Genomic DNA, 22,576 nt, shown 5'->3' with positions numbered 1-22,576 from the left:
ACATTTACTTCTAGGAAAATGACTTCTGGCCGCCACACAGCCTAGACCTCAACCCCTAGACTATTTTTTTAAATAACTGTAACAAAAATTTAAATATGTTCACAAAATTTCGTAAAATAAAACTTATAATAAAAGAAGTCTTTAGCATAAAGCATTATATATTATAAATTCTTTCCCTCGGAACAATTATATTAATTTAGCTCACGCAACCTGTGTTTATTATTATAGTTTATGTATATCTATATAAATTATAAACATATAAAATTAATCTTCTACAGCCCTCAAAGAAGGTCAACGTTCCTCCTGATGACATCGACCATACTTGTGAATAGGGTTCGACCTTGGCACTTTGCTGCGTTCATCATCGAGAAGGTCTTGGTGAGAATGGAGTACGCTGTTAAGGATTGGGGACGTCCAGGTGATATTGTAAAGGTCTAGTCTGCCTTTGTTAGAGTTAGACCAAACACCATTAGTATAATTTCCTCTACTTTGCTTCTCAATGGAGTTATCCTATCACACTTATAAAATATAAGAGCGAGGTCTCCTGCTCTTTGCTACAAAAGGAACATGTCCTCCCTTCTTCGTTCTATTTGTAATTGTTTGTATAGAAGCTTGAGGTAACGAGTTTGTGCCGTAGCCAACCTCCCTGCCTAGACTATTCAAATATTTAAAAGTCCTACTTAACTAACATTATCTGAGAAATTTGCCAAAACGTCGAGATTTTTAACTATTTCACATTCCAAATTTATTGCAATGGATTTCCTGATGCATCTGCATGAATAAATTATTTCATGTATAGGATATGGTACCACTACCCAATCTGATGTTGAGGTCCTGACGAGTAGATTATATTTTATTTTTTGTTCAAACATTCATACAAAGCACAATAAATCTTATAAAGCTATTTCATGGCCCAAATCCCCAAACAGATCGGGGTTGGGCAAGAGATAAGGGAGATGGGGAACCCACTCCAACTGTGAAATTTCCTCTGAAAATTCAGGTTATTAGCCACCAGGCAGTGTCAGATCTTCAGCTGATTCCACGAAACCAAACTGTGACAGCCGAGTACTACGTAACAGAGATCCGCAGCAAGTCTCTGATGTCAGCTTTGTCTCGTACTGAAGAAACTGGACCTCCTTTGAAGAGGAAAATGTTGTCTGACACATCAAGAACCATTTTCCAGCAGGATGGTGCCCTTGCTCACCACTCCAAAAAGGACACAAAAGTGGTGTTCAGACAACTTGGACTCTTTCTGGGGCAAAGGCACATGGCCTGTCAAGAGTCCTGATTTGTCTTCCATTGAAAATTTGTGAGCCTTGGTCTAGAGGGAACTCAATGAAAATGCGCCAGCAACTTCAGAGGATGAATTAAAAGAAGACTGACAAAAACATGGGAAATTTTTTCTCAAGATACTTTGAATAATCTACATGAAGGGATGCCAAAACGCATAAAAAATGTATTAAGCCAAGAGGTTGTCATATTGGGAAGTAAATAAAGTTTTTCGCCAAAAAAAATCTCTTATTTAGGTTATTTTATTATTTTTTTTTTTAAAAAACCACCATCAATTTTTAGACATACCGGGCCGTGCAAAATTATTTACCGATGATGTAAATATACTTTTTAAGAGGTTTGGTGGAACCAATCTGATTGTATCGTATTGTTACTGTTAATATAAACAAAAATCCTTCCTGTGAGAGCGTAACAACTTCCAGACGTGAGACCATGTCCAATCAGGAAACAAAGAGGATCGAAATTGCAGCCCTCCTCCGAGCGGGAGTGCCGCATAACAACATTAAGGAACAGGTTGGGGCCTCGTTGAAGACAATTTACAATGTTTCCAAGCCCTTGGAGGCTGGGGGTGATCTCAAGCCCACTGTCTCAACAAGGCAAGTAAAGGCAGTGTTCAAGAGGATTCCCAACAGGTCCATTGCCGACATGGCCAGAAAGATAGGAACGTCGAGATCAACTGTTTCAAGGGCATTGAAAAGGGCTGGAGGAAAGACTCTGAGGCGTACTGAACGCCCTCTGCTAACTGAACGTCAGCGAGAAGTCAGACTTGAGCGTGCCAGAAAGTCTTGAATGATATCAAGAGCTCATCTGGACGCATCATCATTTTTTCAGATGAGAAGACTTTTACGGTCGATCCTGTTTTCAACATGCAAAATGACCGTGTTGTGAGCTTTGGAGATGTGCAAGATAAGCACCGCTATGTGGCAACAACAAAGCACCCTGCTTCGGCGATGATGTTGGTTCTCGTGGCCTCTAACGGGAAGGCCATGAAGCCAAGGTCCTTCCGTGGATCAAATCAATAGTCGGCAACTCTCCTTGGGTTTTTCAACAAGATGGAGCACCTGCCCACGCTTCCAAGAAAGCTCAAGAGTGGCTCAAGGACAAAATGAACTTTTGGCCAAGGACTACTGGCCCCTCAGAGCCCAGATCTTAACCCACTAGACTTCCCTATCCAAGCGCACGTGGAGACCAAGGCCTGCAAAAGAACGACACAAGTACATAAATGCCTTAAAGGCTGCTGTCAACAAGGCCTGGGCCTCCATGGACGCCGATTACATCCAACAAGTCTGTGGCAGCTTCAGACGTCGCCTGACCAGTGTCATTGAGTCAAATGGTGGCTACATTGATTAAATTTGATCACAAACTATTTTATTATTCTAAAAATGTATGAATAATTGTTTCTCAAGTCATTCGAAATTTCATTATTGTCTGCGATATGTTCTGAACAAAAATCGGTAAATAATTCTGCACTGCCCGGTACTGTATTGTCTAATTATCATTATTTTGTTCTTTTCAGGTATAAATGAATAATTAAAAGTCTTACTTATAGACCATTGTCCATATTTTTTTCCAAAACGTCGAGTTTTTCAAAGATTTCACATTCCAAAATATCCTCTTCATTCTTCTTACACAATCTATAGATACTTGTACCATTTTTTTTCTTCATCCATTTATTTATAAGGAGTGAATTTTTTATGAGCCTATAATTTACGCAACATGTTTAATGCAAAATTAGAGTGAATGTTTTTAAAATTCCCTGGGCACATTTGTTGATCCCCCATATCTTCCTCAATTTATATTATCAAATGTCCATTGTTATGTTGAGATGGTTGTACACCTGGGGAAAGTACTTGCAATAGATTAGTAAGCAAGTATCAGAGGGTTAAAAACCTTTACATTCAAAAAAATTCAATGTGAATTCTAAAAATGAAGTATGTTTCATGCAAGTTCACCCAATATTTAGGCCAAAAATTAAATTTATATTAAATATATCTACACAAGAGTTAAATCAAATCCTTTGAAGTGTACAGGGTCGGAAGCAAAACGTGGACAGAATGATTAATTTTAGAAAAGTGTCAATAATTTTATTTTTTGATAAATAATTTGAAATTTTTTCAACAAATCTTTGAGACACAACCTTTGTGAACATGTTCACTCGATATGGCCACCCTCAGCAGTAATCACAGCCTCCACACGGCGCGGGAAACCTTGCACCAACTTCTTGGGCAAGTCATTCCCCTCCTTCACAATGGCAGCCTTCAGGGAGTCCACGTTCGGATGAAGTATCTGGTTAGATTCCCTCTCCAAAGTACCCCACACAGCAAAGTCCAACAGGTTCAAATCCGGCAAAGATGATGGCCACATGCCAAAAATCGGCCATGTTGTCGGCGCAGAACTTCTGGCACTTGGACAATGTGTGTGACCGTCCACCATCTTGGATCTACACATAGTTGTCCTCTGGGTAGGATGTCTTGAGCCATGCCAGTATGGGGAACTCAGCACCTTGTAGTAGGGCTCCTGGCCGATTTTCTTCCAGCCTTAAAAAAGAAGGGAGGCATCTTCTTGCTTTCGACGCTACGGCCCCCAGGACCATTGTTTGGGCCGGATGTTTTGTAAAAAACACCCCCTTGAGCATCTTTTGTGATCCCCCAAGCCAATAATCGTTCTGACAGTTGTAAACCTGGTCCACGTGGAAAATCTTATAGACAGAGAAATTTTTTAATGTGGATCAATTTGTCTTGATTCACACACGAACTTTCTTGCAACTCTGAAGTCTCCTTTCTTTCAGAGTGTCCGTCAACAGGTGGCATGGGGTGTTTGTGTAAGAGGAAACTCCTAAGTCTTCCTTCACAGCTCTTCTGATTGTCCCCTCGTCCACATAAAACTCGTTAGAGAGGCAATTCATGGATTTTGTGGGGTACTCCTTGATTTTCTTCTTCAGGTCCCCCAAAAACTCATAATCTCTTTTGAAGTTGTATCCCCCACTTCCTTCTTTCCTTAAGAGGTATTTTCCATCCTTTTTCATATACACGGAGCACATCACAATGTCCATAATATCTGCCATCTCAATTTTGGCATCCAGAAGGTAAGAGATTCTCTGCATTTTGCTTCTTGATCACTCATGATAAAAGATTTGAGAAATGTTTATTATTGTTTACTTATGCAAAAAGTACAGGAGACTCGGAATATGCAGAAAAAAATCACAAAATCCCTCTATATTTATTACATAAGTAGTATTTATTAACAGTCCACGTTTTGCTTCTATGCCTGTAAATTATCGAGTTTTCATTGTCAACAATGTATAGCAAAGTCTTGTTCAATATTTGTAATCTTGATTTTATTGGACTAAAATTTCTACACCGCACTAAAATTCCATTCTTTCCACGGAATTTTAGGCCTCTAAAAGGGATTTCGATGGAACAGCAAGGCGGACTAAGGTTAAATGGCTCCAAAAAAATTATGACGACTTTATTTCGATAGAGTTTTGGTTTTCAAACTCGTCAGATCTTAATCTAAGTGCCACGCAATGGAACGAAACCCAACCGAATCCCTTCTAACATCAAGGACGAACTTATCCGACGGATCAAGAAGAAATTTCATGATTTGCAAACGGCCGAAATGGTGAAGACCTACTTGCCCTTTTAACTTCGTATAGAGACTCTAATTGATGCTGAATGTGATTTTACTACATTATATAAATCAAAATCCTTCAAGCTTCCAGAATCTGGTTTTATTTTTTTAGTTTGATAATTGGTTGGACTGAAGGTTGCGTTTCAAAAAAATCATTGTTAATCATATCTCTTTAGATTCAATCGAACGACCTGCCTGTATCCCCTTTAGATTGAATCTAATGAGATATTATACCAATCAATAACCTGTCAGTCAAATACTTTTACTATATGAGTAGTCAGGTACGATTGCAACAGTAAAAAAAAAATCTAATTTGAATTATAAATTAAGAAACTTACACTAAATGATATTTTTTTAATGAGCGAAAAATGTTTTAAATACTTTTCGGTAGTTGCTAGAAATTATTTCATTGACGAAATTTTTAAAATACGTCTTTTTCAAAAATTAAACATTGAATATTTTTCTATAGTATAAGCAATTATTATTGATGATGAATAAGTTTTGAAGGTCTGAAGAAAAGTGTCACTTTTTATAATTTTTGAGCTTAAAAATGGATTTGTGTCTAGTGCCAAACAAGATAAAGAATCAATAAAAACACTTATACATAAGTTTGAAAAATAACATATATAAAAGTATATTCAAAACTCGTCAATATTTTGCATTCATTATGTATTTAAACCTTATTTATGTATAAAATAGGCCTATTAAAATTATAGATCATTTATTTATGATGATGTTACCCGTGAATATCTATGATAACGTCATTTATCAAAGACTGTTCAGTAGGTCGGACGGAATGGAACAAAAAAACTTTTTTGTACGGATAGATCTCTTATCTGTCAAATTTTGTAGACAAATATTTTACTTTTCTTTTATTACAAATAATGTCGTGGTGTTTGAAACAAGTAAAAATATCTCACCAATATACGAAGGTCAGGGCTCTCAAGTTTCACAAAATTGCGTGAGATTCATACATTTCCAATCAATCACATACTTTTGGTAGCCAGGCGTTATGGAGACAGCCAATCAAATTATTTTCTCCATAAAGTGCTTGAACAGACTATGTGGATACATTTTTGATAAATTAGAAGTTCGAACAGTTATTTCTTAAAAATGAAAAAAAATACAAATATGAAATATTGATTATTGTTATACAATTCAAATCAAAGATTGAAGTTTTGACGGATTCCTTCTTTGAATCGGAACAGACTTCGTGTGGTAGCTGGACTACGGATAGAACAGACACCCAAGATTAATTTATCATTACTTTTTGTTCACAGTCACCGTATCCCCAGATCTCGTCAAGAGTTCCTTGCTCCTGGTTGGATGAATGAGCAAGTCTACTTCCTAACTATGTAAACAGCTTGCTATGCCAACAGATGAAAGGCCCAACGCGTGAGTAAATAGTTCATCAAGAAGTAAAGTTAAATTGTCAGTTTGTTCATACCCTTTTATAGGTCCCAGTGCCCACGAGTAGTAGAATCAGGTTACAATACTAACTGAAGCTTATGGAAAAGTCAATAATGAATAAGAATTTTTAGGACTGAGTTGGTTATTATTTTTAAAGAATACCTGATTGCTTTTCGTTCGGTTGCAAAATCCCTTAAATCACTGGACAGTTCCCAGTCCCTGACATGCATTAGTTAAAACAGGTTTAAAACGGGGGAAAAAATGAATTTGAAAGTTTTTGTAACATACCTCAATGAATTCTTAGATATGCACACTAAAACATAGATTACTCTTTAGCAGAAAAGAAGTACTGAACAGGAGAATAGGAAAGAAAAGAAGAGAGGAAGAAGAACAAGCTCCCTTGTTGTAGCGTTAGATGTCGTACTAATAATATATTTTACAGACTATTAGCTTGAGAAAACACATCACTAGCAAAATCCTTAGTTGTCATTAACGTCTTTTTATACAAGTTATTATTTAACACATTTCCAGTTTTAATAGCATATTTGCAGGCTTGTGAGCAAACAGGAAAAAAATTAAGATCCAATCAAAAAACACGATCATAAATTCACTGCGATATAGCGATATAACAATCAAGGCCATTTGCGATCAATTTAATTGCAATCATATTCAAATATACAACTTTTTAAAACCTATTACTAAACTTATAAATAAATATATCTTTTTAACTTAAATAAACGATTTATAAACCTTTTTTAAATGTATTTATTTACAATATTTTATTATAATAAAAAAATAAATTATGTCTAGAAAATAACTAAAATATAGACTGCCGGCGAAGAAGAAAATTTCTAAATAAATCATACCTCTTCTATCTATTTATTTAACACTAACAGGAGCTGCTTCTCAAAGCTGTCGTCTCTCAGCCTCTGTAAAGTTCTCCTCAGTATCTGTTTGGCCTTGGAGAACAAACGATCGCTGCTGGCACTACACGGAAGTACGACATTGCATCTTTGACATACTTTTTTTGACCTATTGGTAGGCCAAGATAATTTTCAGACCTTCGTAGTCATCAGCTAGGTATCTTTCCACTTCCTGCTTAGCCATATCCATCTTTTTGGGACTTTTGTGTAGAAGTTACTCTCTTTTTACACATCCTAAGACAGCTGGATGGATGGCTGATCTTAAAATAAGATGGTCTTCCTCAAGAAGGAACTGTTTTGTATTTTCTTCAGTCTCTTCAGTAAGAGAGCCTTATTTGAATTGAGAGAAATAAGCTAATATGTAGTGTTGTACAAATTGATGGGATCGCATTTTTTTTTTTTTTTTTGTTATTTCTGTTGCAATATAGTGATATAAACATCAGGACCGATTGTGATACTACGATCAGCGATATAATATCGCCATATCGCAATTGATTTAAATTCAGAAAACACTCCGATAACAAGCCTGCATATTTGTTTAAATAATGGTAAAATTCTGAAAGTGAATACAATGCGTCTAATATATAGATATGTCACAGTAGAGATTGAAATCCAGTATAATCGTTGATTCTCCTAGTAAAGATCATGATCTGTACTAAAAGAATCAATACATACTAGTAGATATTATAATTCTATTCTCTCCTGGGACAAATTAAAATATAACTGATGCAGATAACAACATTGAATATTTGAAGAGGTTGCTTGTTTTCGAAAATATGCCGCCAAATCTTATCCTTTATGGTATTGTAGATTGCAATATTGTACAAAAATGATTCTTTCATTCCAGATTTCTTTTCTTTTTTCCGTGAGAATCATGTTTTTTTCTAATACTTGCAATTGTGATTCCTTTTAGTGAACGGAATAAAAAGATTTGTTCACTGAATCAGTTCTAAATCTAAGTTACCCCCCATCTAAGAATAATTTGCTACTATTTTTCAGAATGATTCAAACTGATATTTAAAGAACATGCATAGAATCAATATAGCAAAATTTTTAAAGATTAAATTGTTAATTATTAGATATAAATTTATTTAATATACATTTAAAAAGTATGGTGTATCATTGATTACTGCATTAGTGTATTCATTTGGATCAAACTGCATTTAATCTAAATTAGTATTAAGGAATACAAGCTGGCTGACTTAAGTTGGGCTTAGTTCAACATTCCTTATATCCTAAGACTTCCATATCGCTTAAATAAAGATATAGCATCTTTAACTTGTCCTCTAGTTAACCCAACATTTATGTAAGGGCTCATTTTAATTCATAAATAATTTTTAGTTAAAGAAACCTGCACAACCGGTGGCCACGGTATTTTTGATTATTATATGGGATTTAAGATGCTCAGGGAAGCAGCTATGGAATAATTTTTTCATTCAATGGTTTGAGTAAACTCAATTGAACTGCTACCTGAATGTACCAAATACGAATAATCTATAACGGACTCAGTTCTTTTGATGATTCAGTACTTATAGTAAATTGGTTCTTTTGATGATTCAGTTCTTATAGTAAATCAGTTCTTTTGATGATCTAATTCTTTTGTTAAAACATTTCAGTTGAATGATATATTTTAGAAATCTTTTACTAGTCCCACATGATCCTTTGCATGATGATGATTGTTGTAACTTGTAGGATTAAATCCAAAGTTGAGCTTGAAGCAGGGGGGTGTAAGTGATCCTGAGAAGGGAGTGAGGGACTCTGACAATTTGCTTAGAGTTATTATCAGAGTTGGGCATATTAATTAACTTTTAACTTATTTTTTTAAACTGCATTATTATAACTTTTAACTTATTTTTTTAAACTGCATTATTATAACTTTTACTTTACTTGAATAAGCCAATTAGTTACAGTTATATTTATTTTTTAATTATCTGTTGAAAAACGAAAAGAACTTCCTTGAAATGACCGCTGGTTCTACGGTAATTTAGTTAAACACTGTGTCGACACTATTTATTTACTAAACTTTGGAGCGGGTAAATCTACATCAAATTGTTTTTATATTATCTCGAATATTTTTATAATTTACATATAGTTTAAAATTACATAAAACTCAAAAATCTACAACTTTAGCTTGCTTTGACCTCCATTTAATTCGTTAATTTTTCGTGCGTTGCCTTGTCACTTCGAAGCAGAAGTTGTTGAGAGTTCGAATTTGTGTTTTTTTATTGATTGTTCAATAAAAAGTAGAGAAAATCCTAGCTCTAGAGACCAACAGTACAATCTTTATTATAGAGCCTTAATAAATCTCTCAATGAACTAACTTAAATAGTTATTTTTTAATATCGAAATTAATTTTAACTTAACTAAGGTGGGATGAGTTAATATAACTCAAACTACTCTAAAGTTAATTAATTTAAACTTAACTAGTAACAAAAATAAACTCCTAATGATCTTTCACTTAATTAGTTAATTTTCATAGAAATCGGCATTAACTTTAACTCAACTACTTATTAAAAAAATAGAATTATAATTAACTTTAACCTAACTAGTTAAAAAACATAAGTTAACTTGCCCATCACTGGTTATTGCTTACGTAGATTTGTAGTGTGAAAATAGGAAGGACGAGAAAAGGGGATTATAAAATTGATGATTGCTGATAGATAAGAAGGAGTAGGAGTAAGGTTCTAGGATGTTACGCTCTTGGCAGTTTCGCTCTGGGAAGTTTTGCCGTCATACATATATCATAGCATTGATCTATCTTCCACATATAATTTAAGATTTAAAATTAGTCTCCCCCTTATTGAAGTGATTTGTAATGCATTTTTGCATTCGGTAGTGTAGAATGAGTGCATTTAATTCAATTTTAATACATTTTAACATAGAACATATCAAACGGTTGGAATTCATTATAATAAGAAACAATAATTATTTCATATTAATTACTCAAATACCATAATTTCCTAATTAATTACAAGTAACTTCAAATTGAAGTAAAGAAATAGCTTAAATTATATGTGGAAGGTCCATTTATGCTATAATATATGTGAAACTTCCCAGGGCAGAGCCTACCAGGGTGAAACTGCACAGACTCAACTTCCGATAGAATTAATAGACGATGAAGAAGAGGAGTAGTAATGACGGGATTTACTTGTATTTCCCAAAGTATAAATAGTATCGATGGATTGGGGTTCCATTTCTCTCACTACATAACATTGATCATGACGTCATTTCTAATCCATAAACAGCATAAATCATTCTTGTCCGTCTCCCATCCATCACTAATCTCCAGTACCGACTGCCCACGGCAAAGCCACCTTTTCTAAAGCACAACATATTAACTACCAACTAGTGTAGAAATATAAACCGTATGACGTCACTTAATATCCTTCTTCAAAGTGGGAATGAAATGTCCGGGAATGAATTTACTAGGAATAGGAAGACACAGAATGAAGTTACTGGGAATGGAATTACGGGTCACGGTACCATAGATTGTATGACTTGCGTCATATTTTCTAAAACATGCAACCTTTTCAAATATTCAGTGCTACTATCCCCACATGTAAAATTTTAATTTGCCCTAGGATAAAACGGGATCGTAATCTCTACTTGTAGAATTACTGATGTCCTAGGACAGATTACGATCATGATCTCAACTATAAGAATTAACGATTCTACTGGATTTTAACCTCTACTTTTACATATCTATATATAAATTTTTAATAATTTAGTTATACTATAAAAAAGAAAACCCTAAATTAAATTTCTCCTTTTTTTTATTGAACTTAATCTACAACTCTATACAATGATCAACACTCATTTTTTTTCTTCCTATTTATAATCAATTGACAGCCATGTTTAAGGTAGTAATCGTGCAATGAATGTCTATTTTTTTTATTGGGTTGATTTGTTAATTTAACATTCTCACAATTCCCCACATTTTGAATTTATTTAACCTATAGAAAAAGAAACATATATGTAGAGGGTATACTATATTTTGGATGGCAGTTGGGCATTTTATTGCAGATCTCTTTTTTAATATACTGCATGGTAGAAGTAAGGTGACTATATGTGTATAAGGTGTATCGATAAGATATTTTTTGCTTTTGTTTACAATTGTACGTGCTATTTTGATGACGTCACAGAACAGCTAATTTAAGAAGAAATTAGATCAAACAAATTGTATTAATACATAATATTATCAGTGTAAAAATTTACCCACCAACAATTATGGTACTACTTTTTTTTCTAATTAAAGGTTTTTCTAATGATAAATAGGTCTGAACATAAATTTTCAAATAAATATAATAAATCAATAATATGTAAACACAATCCTTGACACTCTAAATCCGGTTTTTTTTTTAACTGTTCATTTACTATATATATTTGTAATAAATCATTCGTAAATTGACCCATGTACTCTTATTCTTGTCTTAGTTTTCCCAAAAGAGACAATCAATTCCTTAGGCCATTTAGGATAAAGTTCAACAAGAAGATCAGATAGCCTTGTAGAGTTAATTAGTATAAAAAAAACTACACGTCTCTAATATTTAACTTCCTTTTATTAACTACAAATTGGCGCTCTTTTTCCTCCTTCATAAACATCTAACAAATTACTATAATCCGCAACCTTTCAATGGGATAACAGATGACGTCACCGCATAGCTTTCCCTTTAAGTTGCAGAGTATACAAAATACCGAGGGTTTTTTTTTGGGATATTTTCTCTGTTCCATCGGTTCTTTGTCCAAAATTTTATTCTGAAAACGTTCTTCCAGTAAATCTCTCTTCGTTCTCTTTTCTGACTTCAGCCTTTAAATGGAGACATTATCTTTCTTTTTGTTTTGAAACCCAACAACATACAAATGACAAGTCCTAGATATCACTTTGGCAGGAACGATATATGGTGCCTGTAGATGTATCCTAACTCGATCCTCTCTAATCCAAACATATTCCGTTTCTTTAAGGGCGGAAGGAATGAATGTTTCCTTAGATGCATTACAAGAGCCCTCTGAGATTATTTGAAAATCCATATAATGAAACCTTATCGCCAATTCAGTTAAATGATCGTAAGTCAAATGATCAGACTTTTCCAACGACACGTTTATTAGCCATAGAGAAACCATCATATCTGTAGCAGTAACTGCGGTGAAGGGATATATATTATTTAAATTTGGTGTTAATCGAATTCCAAGCAAAACCTGGGGTAAAGCGGTTATCCAAGCCTTCTACTGTGGAATAAATAAAGAATTTAGTGTTCGATGCTGCCTTTCCACCCTACAATTAGTTTGAGGGTGATATGCTTTTGTACGATTCCTTTCAAAGCCAACAAGTATGGATAATCTTTTGAACAACTGCAATTCGGACTGTGCTCCTCTTTCCGTAACCACGTACAAAGGAACTCCAAATCGCAAGATCCAGGCTCCAACAAACGCATGTGCGATTTGTCTTAGCTTCGATGTTAATCAACAGAACCGCCTCCATCCATCTGGTGGCTCTATCGATACAAGTCACCAAATATCGAATCGGCTCCGATAATGACTATCCAGGAACTACACATGGAGGTAGAGGTTCTACGATGTCGATATGTACTGTCTGAAACCTCCCCCTGGAGTAAAATTATTTCAATTCAACTTTGGTGTGCCTATTGACTTTAGATTTCTGGCAACCCTCACATAGGGTGATCCACTCTTTTATTTGTTGATGTAATCGAGGCCAAAAATATATTAATTTGATAACTCTGATAGAAGCCTTTGAACCAGGATGAGATATCGAGTTAAATGAGTTGAACAATTCTCTCCTTAAATCCTAAGGAAAATAAGAAAACCACGTCTCTGTCGATATGTGGCATTTTAACTTAATGTGTCTATTGAGCCCTATCTCCCTAAAATGACCAGAATCTTTGAGATATTCCAATCAGCCAAGGCCTTCTTTTCAGATTCTTGAGCATTTAGTTACGATAAAAGATCGGTTGGTTTCATTTTAGTACCACCTAGACTTGATACTGGACGATAAAGACAATCGGCGACCACATTATCAATTCCCTTGATATATTAAATGTCTTATACATAGTCAGTAATTATACTCAGATACCTTTGTTGACGATCCAATTTCGTTTCCTTAGAGATTGGAAAAGCTTCTGCCAATGGGGGAGGTCTGTAAAAATTAAGACCACTGGACACTCAATGGTTTGTTTAAAATATAAAACACTCAAGTATGCCGGGAACAATTCACGTTCATAAGTGGAATACTTCTTTTGAGCGTCAATAAGTTTCTTGGAATAGAATCGTACTGGAACAGATTGACCGTTAATAAGTTGATGAAGAGCTGCTCCTACAGCGTATTGCAATGCATCAGTAACCAAATGAAATATTTGCTCATAAGGTCTTAAGAATGGAGAGAGATGTAGACTCTTTGAGGGCTTTCTTGACATCATTGAAAGATGATCAAGCTTCTTCGGACGAAAATAAATTCTTTCTTCCATCCGTGTTATTGGGAATACTAAATTAGCAAACTGAGGAATTAAATACCTATAATATCCAACCATTCCCAGAAATCTCCTGAGATCACTAGGTTGTACAAATACAGATATATAATACCGTCAACCTTGGGCTAGGTGGCCGAATACCTTTGGATGATAAGGTCAATTCTAACAAATTAAGCTCCTCTTTGAAAAAGCAGCATTTCTCTTTTGCAAAACGAAGTTTGTAGGATTTCATGATTTCAAAAATATCCCTAAAATGTGTTTATGAATCTCTACCGATATTGAATGAGTAAGAATGTTGTCCATAAAAATATATACACAATCAAGCTCCCGAAATATCGCATTCATGAACCTCGTAAAGGTAGCCCCAGCGTTTCTTAAGGCAAAGGGCATAAAGCAAGATTCGTACAATCAAACTAGAGTCATTTTAGTTATCTTATTCCCATGTTCCTCTTTTAAAAGAATATTGTAATACTCTTGGCTGAAATCTATCTTACTAAATATTTTTGATCCCTTAAGGAGGGGCTTCAAATCTGGAATTCTAGGTAAGGGATACCTATCTGGAGTCGTGGCAGCATTTAATTTACGATAAGCTACGGCCATTCTCCAAACACCGATTTCCTTTTTCGGAAAGAAATGAAGTGGAGATGCCCATAGAGATTTGGATTGTGTAATTATACCTGCTTCTTATAGATTATCTAGAGTTTTTTTCACGTTACAAATTTCTCGCTCTATCACCAGTAGGTGAGCTATCTCCAGTATCGATTGAATGGTGAGTTTCAATAGAAATTTCAATAGGTCGACAAATTTTCTTCGGGTACACAAGACCTGAGAATTCTTTTAAGAGTTAATGCACAAAAGGGTTAGAAACTTCCACCTTTATGTGGAATAAGTGACTCTCTTGTCTTTCAGTTAGACTTCTGAAGGCACTAAGTCAAGTCTGAGAGTCTTTAATAAGCCCTTTTCCACAGTCTATCGTAAATTGATAGTTTCTGAGAAAGTCTAACCCGATGATGGGTCTGGCCATGTCTGCCATGATGAAAGTCTAGGAGTATGTCCGTTTTAATTTACCAATTTACACTTTTAATTTTATTTTCCCAAGAACTTTAATTGAGGCTCTATTAGCTGCTGATAATTGAAGTGGTGAAGTAACAATTGAAGCACTTTTGCACAAAATCACAGAAACAGTTGCTCCCCGATCAATCAGAGAAAAGTGTTTCATCTGTCGAAGATTGAATTGGGTAACAACCTTGATTAAAGGCAAACCACTTGTCACTGTAGCGACTTGCCCACTCAGTTTCCCTGATATCTATTCGGAGCGGATGATCAGCTAGATGGCCTAGAAGGAGGGAACACGCGAACTCTAGTTTTTGTAGGCCATGGACACCATGCCCTACATGTTGTGGGTTGCTCTCGAAAAAATAGGAATGCCCGACAGACAACTAGACGTTGACTGGGGCTAAAATGCGCTAGTCCCAACAAATTACACGTATCCTTCTTAGGAATGGCTCCTCCAATGGCAGACACAGTTCCCGAAGATATAAGAGTCGTCAGATAATCTGCATGAGATATCATAGCTTCAATGGGTAGACTTACTTGTGACGCAGTGGCCATTTTAATAACCTCCGGCAATGCTTTTAAGAACTTGTGTTTTATTATGTCTTCAGACACACGTAATTTTTTTCCTTTAAGTCTTACCCCCTCTAGGTATTCTGAGGGCTTCCCTTTCATCGACTTTGGCTAAGACAGCTCTTTGAAAAACTCAGTCTTTGATTTTCGAAATACCTGGAACACAGCTTTTTAAGACGCTCATAGGAATCGTTGAGTAAATCTTATTCAATGAGCCTCAACACCACTGACGAAGGCAAAGCTGCTAAAGCGTGACAAAACGTAGTATTAGCCTTAGTGTTTTTTTTACTTTTTTAATGAGTTTTCAACTAATTTTGAGGCAATGAATTCGGGGGCCTTAATATCCACGACTGCACACTCGTTATCTTTTACACTTATACTCAAATGCACTTCCATTCTTTCTTCCTATATCAGCCATATACAGCCAATTCCACCAATTGTAGACAGGGCCGTACGTCAGTATTGCGCTTTGTCCGCTTCAGCGGACCAAAAAAAAAAAAACCTTACTCAACCGTCCACCAATCATATAGGTATGTAAATATAGATGAATTAAGTCATAATTAATTATTAAAATCTATTATATATATGTAACTTATGACCAACTCATAATAATACTGAGTCATTATAATAAAATTACATATTTGTAGCACGTCCACCCAAAAGGAAGCTAGATAATTTTTCTCAAAATTGAATATGGAATACATTTTCAAACAAATTATAGTTCATTTAAATGAAAAAATGATTCTGATTAATCCTTAGGAGGCACCACAAATTGTACTTAAAGTAGCCAAAATTCACCGGCATATTTATAGAATTAATAAATTATATCTCTAAGACAATATTGGGGCCAAATTAAGTCAGATAGATAAAACGGAGGGTTTAAACTACAGTTAACACTCTCGGGTATCTCAATTCATCGCAGAAATTTGAATTTAAATCCTGTAATTTACCGTAATATCACAACATTTTTCGTATGGATTTAAAGTACTTCACATTGAGTGGATATTTGAGTTAGATATTACATTTAACGTTACTGGTTGCAAATGTGAAGTACTTTACAGCCAAAAAAAAAAAAAAAAAAAAGACGCACACAACATTTTTCGTATGGAGTACTCTTGAAATATTTAAGAGCGTGAGAATTTGTTTCATTGAATACAAGATAAATTAAATTATTACTGCTTAAAAGGCACATAAATAATAGTTATGTACTTTTTAGAGTGGATTGTTGCAGTAATTTATTAATTATCAGAAATCTATCATGGGAAGCGGAAAACGCATTTTAACAGAGAGTTGGTGATTTGTTCTATCTGTCAGAAGGAAATACAGAAGGACAACTTTAATGCTCACAAAGTTAAACTCCATAAGAATGACCCCAGCTGCAAGTATCAAGTGAAAATTGATCATAAGAAGCAGAAAACATTGAACTTTGCTGTTAAGAAAACTTCCTCTGCAACATCCTCATCCTCAGTCACTGCCTCCTCCTGTTCCGATGACTCTGCTCCAGTTGAGGCCTTACTACCTGAACCAAGATCTTAAAAGTCCGTTTCTGCTGAAGAGAAAGTTACTGCAGACACAGAAAATAATGGCGACTCATCAAATTACCCCAGCGGACGGATTTCTCATGGAATAAGACTTCCTAATCTCGATATCGGACCAATCTTCTCTCCCAAGCAGCTCTCTGTAGTCAACAACAACAATATTCCCTCTGCAGAGGACTCTGAGACTAGCTACAATGTCCAGGGAGGTGAGAAGAGCAAGACTGAGGAGATGGAGTTTGTGGACGGAGGCCCAGAGTACCCTGTCGTCTTCACGAGCCATCTGGGTGACCTGATACTTACCGGGCGGGAGCCAAAGCGGAAGGACATCCAAACCAGAACCAGAGTGGAGACTGAGCGGGAAACTGTGCCTAAAGTCGAGAGAGATCATCCTCTACAGCCCAAGTTACAAACATACAGTCCTCAGATAGATGACAAATACTCCAGAGACTTTCAATATGATTGGTTCCGTAAGTTCCCGTGGCTAGAATATGACGAGGTTGAAAAGTCAGCCAAGTGTTCCGCCTGTTCCAAATTTTCCATTTCCAACCTTGGGAAATTTGAGTTCAAAACATGGAAAAACAGTTCCTCGTTGAAAGTTCATTCTAACAACAAAAAACACAAACTGTCCATGGAAAAGTGGATCAATTTCCTCACATCAAAGAGAAAGAATACCTCGGTTCTCGGCCATGTTCAGTCTCAACATGCTGAGGAAGTCGTGAAGTGGCGAGCTTAATTGAGGTATCTTTTCCAAACTGTTGGGTTCCTTGCAATTCAAGGATTGGCTTTTAGGGGCGATTCCGAAACAAGAGAAAAGTTGACAGAATCTAATGAAAACAATCGAGGAAACTTCTTGGAGCTTTTGTTCCTGCGTTCACACGACAATCATATTCTCAAAGGTAAGCCGGAGGTCGAAGTCAAAAAATTTGGTTCAGCTGGGGCAGGTTTTGCCAAATGGACTTCACCTGACATCCAAAATGATCTGATAGAGCATCCAAAGTGACGGAAAATAAATTGAAGATGTCAAGACTTGTGCCGGCGATGATGACTACTGGTTTGTCTGTGATTGTTGATTAGACATCAGATATGTCAAACACGGAGCAGTTCAGTCTGTCACTGGGATATCTGACGAGTGAAGGCATCAAGAAAGAGAGCTTCCTCAAGTTTGTAAAAGTTACCCAGACTGACGGCAAATATTTGTTTGAGAAGCTTCACGAGGCTGTCAAGGATCTCGGCCTTAACCCCGCCCGCACTGTCTCCCTGACTGCGGACGGTGCCTCCAACATATCCCTGCATCAAGAAGGGTCTTGCCGCCAGGTGGAAGGAAGCAGCCCCACTGTGTGTATACTGACGTACGGCCCTGAGTACAAATTTTATACAACTTCATTCAAGGGTCACCAAAGAGGTCAGCAATCTACAAGTCGGTGAAGATAACAAGTAAAGATGAGGAGCATGCCAAGGTGATGCCCCTGAAGAACCAGTCTGCTACCCGCTGGAGTCTCCGCTACGATGCTGTACACGCTGTATCTCTAGGGATAGTCAGAATCATGAAGACCCTCATAATAATGAGAAAAGATAAAGATACATTGTCGAGTTCAACAGCAACTTCTCTGCTCAACAGCATCTTTAGTCAAGAATTTGTTTTCGGCATTGAACTGTTGAAGACACTCCTCAGACATACATCTAGCTTGTCAGATGAACTTCAAGGCAGAAAGGTTGACCTATCAAAGGCCCGGAAACACGTCAACCTAGTGATTAGGACTCTTGAAGATCTTAAGAATGAGAAAATCTTTGAATCAATCTGGAAACTTGCTGAGTTGAAGTCGTCTGAGATGAAATCAGTATTTGACCAGGAGGACTCAATTGATTTGGAATTCAAGGAGGCGAAGATTCCAAGGAGAATAAAGTGGAAAGGAACAACTGAATCCTACTTCCGTGAAACACATTTCGATGTTGCAATCAATAAGATTGTATTAGAGCTTGAGAGCAGATTTGCCACCGACGATACAAACATCACAATGGATCTCATTGCAATCGTCAATGACAGTAACGTGTAGACCTGTGTCATTGAGCGTGTCGCCAAGCACTACAGACTTGAACTCAAGCAGATCCAGTCAGACCATGCAATCTTCCAGCAATTCAAGGTTAATATTATAATGTTTCATTTTGCATTATATGTTTAAAATTTATGTTTGTCTAGGCAGATATTGACACAGAAGACATGGTTTCGTCACAAATTGCTGCGGAGTTAATAAGCTCGGGAGTGTTCCGCCTGATGCCGGAGCTATACAAGGTGATTGTTATCCTGGCCTCAATGCCCATCAGCAGCTGTGAGGCGGAGCGGTCATTCTCCTGTCTCAGAAGGCTCAAGAACCATATGAGGACCACCATGGACCAGGAGAGGCTCTCCTCCCTCACCCTCTTGAACATGGACAGGGTGATGGTGGACAAGGTGCTCCATGAAGACATGGACAGTTTGATTGACACCTTTGCGTCAAGGAAAGAGAAAACTTCTTCTTCTAATCATGATAAAGAACACATGCATTTTTTTCAAACACATCACCACGTATACATGCGAGTTAAGAACATCAAGACTTGTGAACATAATTTATTTTCTGTCGATGTAACCGTTTCATGGTATATTATAATCTCGTTCATTATCTTCATCCGTTATTATTTTAAAAATATTTAAGGAGGTTTAAATTGTTTGACTTAATTGTATAGTTCAAAAATTTTCTCTCATTCTCGCACCATGCATTTTATACTCCATTATACTCATTCCTTTATGAATAGGTCGGCATTGACTTTCCGTCTAGAGTTTTTCCTTTTCATTTTATTTTTCCCAATGTTTGCCTGAAGAAAATAATGGTCAGACAGTCCATTGGACGATATTCTTGCAAGATTTAATCTATCCTGTAGCATTTGCCCTGTTTAAATATCCCACGTTCACCACTGAAAATCAACCGTTCACCCTTGTAAAGTGGACCGAAAAATCTTCCTGACATACGGCACTGATTGTAGAGTATATCAATAATTACACATCTTTACTATTCAACTGCCTCTTAATAACTGCAAATTGGACATTTTTTTCCTCCTACATAAACATAAAACAAATCACAGTACCCTGCAACCTCTCAATGTTTAATAGATGGCGTCACACCAGCCTTTTTAAAACGTTTGCTCATTTGTCTATTAGTTGTCCTTATGAATACTGTCAAATTCTTGGAATTTGTATTCTAATTCTTGCCAACATTTCATTAATTCATCCGAAGGAATGGTAACACCTCCCCGAGAAACAAGCATAGTCCAAGAGGTAAAGGTTTGCACATAAGGTTCTGTTGCACTTTTTTTCTGTCCAATATGTGGTTATAAAGATGTAAACTTTTGCTAAAAATATCCGGCAATATAGGAAAAACCCTGGTGTGAGCAATCACTTTGAATTCTGAAAGCTTAGAAAATTTCTAGCTGGAGCGTATTGACGTCTGTGTGAATCTGAAAAGTGTCTAAATCTTCAAAATGTTTTGAAACTTCTAAACATTCAATTCCATCTAAAATTCTCTCCTATTATTCATTAGGGTATTTAATTGTACACAGAAAGAAGAAAATAGAGGGATTTCACAAACCCGTCCATTTTTTATATTGACTTTGTCCAACGTCTTACAATTAGAAACCCGATGTCCCCGGAGCTTCAAATCTTGTGTTGGGAATCCAAATTAGTGAACATTTGATGGATTTTTGCAGGTTGGCAGAGCACAAATATGTCTAGTACCTCTAGAAGAAGACATAATTCTTGGAATAATATGAGTTAACAAAAGTCACTAACACCGAACTTGGCTCCGTTGTGACGTCATCTAAAAAGTTGTGTACTAATGTTAACCAGACTACTTCTAACCTTTGTTAGAAGAGTGTTCAGCTGCTATAAAAATGGAATGGGTAGGGATGTTATTTGATTGAAGAACAATATTGTAATTCAATCTTAACCCTACTCTTCATTATTTTTAGATAAGCTGAGTTAATTAAATTGATAATATGATGAGCCAAAACAATATCCCAAAATGAACAAAAAAATTAACATAGTAGTGGAATGAATAGATAGTTTCGGTGATGCCGTTTATGAAAATGGACTGTAATTTTGGAATAATTATGTAGTGATTTCATCAAATTCAAATAATTAATATAAGCATCTGAGGCTGTAGGAATGGAGATCCATGCTTTCAAATTATTTGGACGATAAAGATATACATTTTCTGTAATCTTCGTTCCTCTTTAGAAGTTAATTTATACTACTACTTCAATAACCAAATTTTTAAATTATACAACACTCTAGATAACCAACGAGTGTGGTGCATTGGACCGGGTTACGTAAATTTAATTTCACGGTTTACAGTACTACCAAGAAATGTGATTGCGAGTTCCAAAAAATATATTTTATTATTTCTTGGAAGAGTCCTTTGGAGGGATTTTTGCTACCATCATCAACTACGTCTCCCAGACTCGTATTTTTTTTTAAATGTTGAGTCTTCATTTCTAAAGGCAATACGATCCTATCATTCAAACTATATATATATTACATATTATAATTTCCATCGGCATTATAGTCAACTCGTACTAGACGTCTATATGAAGAGCTGATCATGGTCTAATTACATTTTTTTATAAACTAAATGACTTTAATCTGAATTCTATTGAACATATATTAGTAAGTCTTAAATAATTGATAATCATATTCTAATTTTCGTGCTTATATTTTTCTAAATAAAAACATTATTTATAGAAATTCAAGCCATTTGTATTATCTATTTTACATAAATTTAGTATTATCAATGCCTAGATGTATATCTAAAATTAATTAACTCATTTCTTCCTAAAATAATATTTGATAATAATGTTCTTCTTCACTCAATACACACAAATCCTTAGATGAACTAAATACTTCTAACAGAAAAATAATTCATTTGAATATAACATCCAGTACTGTTGTTGAGTCCACTTTTTCAGAGTTCAAATTATATTTAAGACTCCCAGACTACTCATTGTCCCCCATGCCTCCATGTCCTCATGCTATCTTCACCGAGTTGAGTGATTCATCATGCACAGAGTCCAAGTCTATGATACAAAGACTCGAGTACCACAACTCTCGTACCATCCAAATTAATAGCAAATTATGCTATCTATCACGTTGCACACAAAATATACCACACAATTTATGTCATCGTAGTCATATAGAGATGTTTATATGACCATAGCACATACTTTTTATGTGTACAAGTCATGATGCCTCTGAGGAATCAAAATCTGATATACTCAAAGGCCTCATGCTCAGAGGCAATTAAAAAAAAATGAGGAACACTTGGAGTGATGGAGGTGATTACAACTTATATTATCAACGGAAGGACTACGTCATGGTCCTCCATCATTAAAAAAAATGACTGATTCTTCATTTCTCTATTTATAAAGAGACAAATATAATGAGAATGACTAGGTTCACTACAGATTATGGATCCATTAAATCAGTAATAAGACAATGAGAAAAATACAAGGATCAAGGGATTTTTACAAGTAAAAAGTAAAAACTAAAATCCTACATAGTATTAAAATAATTCCTGTGTGTGATGTACGTCCCACTTGAAAAAACAATGATAAAAGCACATTTGTTTCAAAAACGGAGATAGATACAGAC

The 22,576-nt window shown here is 35.6% G+C and overlaps 1 long non-coding RNA gene across 1 annotated transcript; it reads right to left on the bottom strand.

Moving 5' to 3' along the window:
- Positions 1-5,685: 5,685 nt before the first annotated feature.
- On the bottom strand, positions 5,686-6,726 carry LOC139906090 (uncharacterized). Its single transcript, XR_011781344.1, has 3 exons — positions 6,619-6,726; positions 6,493-6,549; positions 5,686-6,425 (listed from the first exon to the last, which is right to left on the bottom strand). It is a non-coding gene; the product is annotated as an uncharacterized lncRNA (long non-coding RNA).
- Between the last annotated feature and the right edge of the window lie 15,850 nt (positions 6,727-22,576).

This window comes from Lepeophtheirus salmonis, chromosome 8 (assembly GCF_016086655.4).
Source record: "Lepeophtheirus salmonis chromosome 8, UVic_Lsal_1.4, whole genome shotgun sequence".
Lineage (NCBI taxonomy): Eukaryota > Metazoa > Arthropoda > Copepoda > Siphonostomatoida > Caligidae > Lepeophtheirus > Lepeophtheirus salmonis.
Note: the sequence above shows the minus strand (reverse complement) of the source record. Positions and strands in the feature narration are given on the sequence as shown.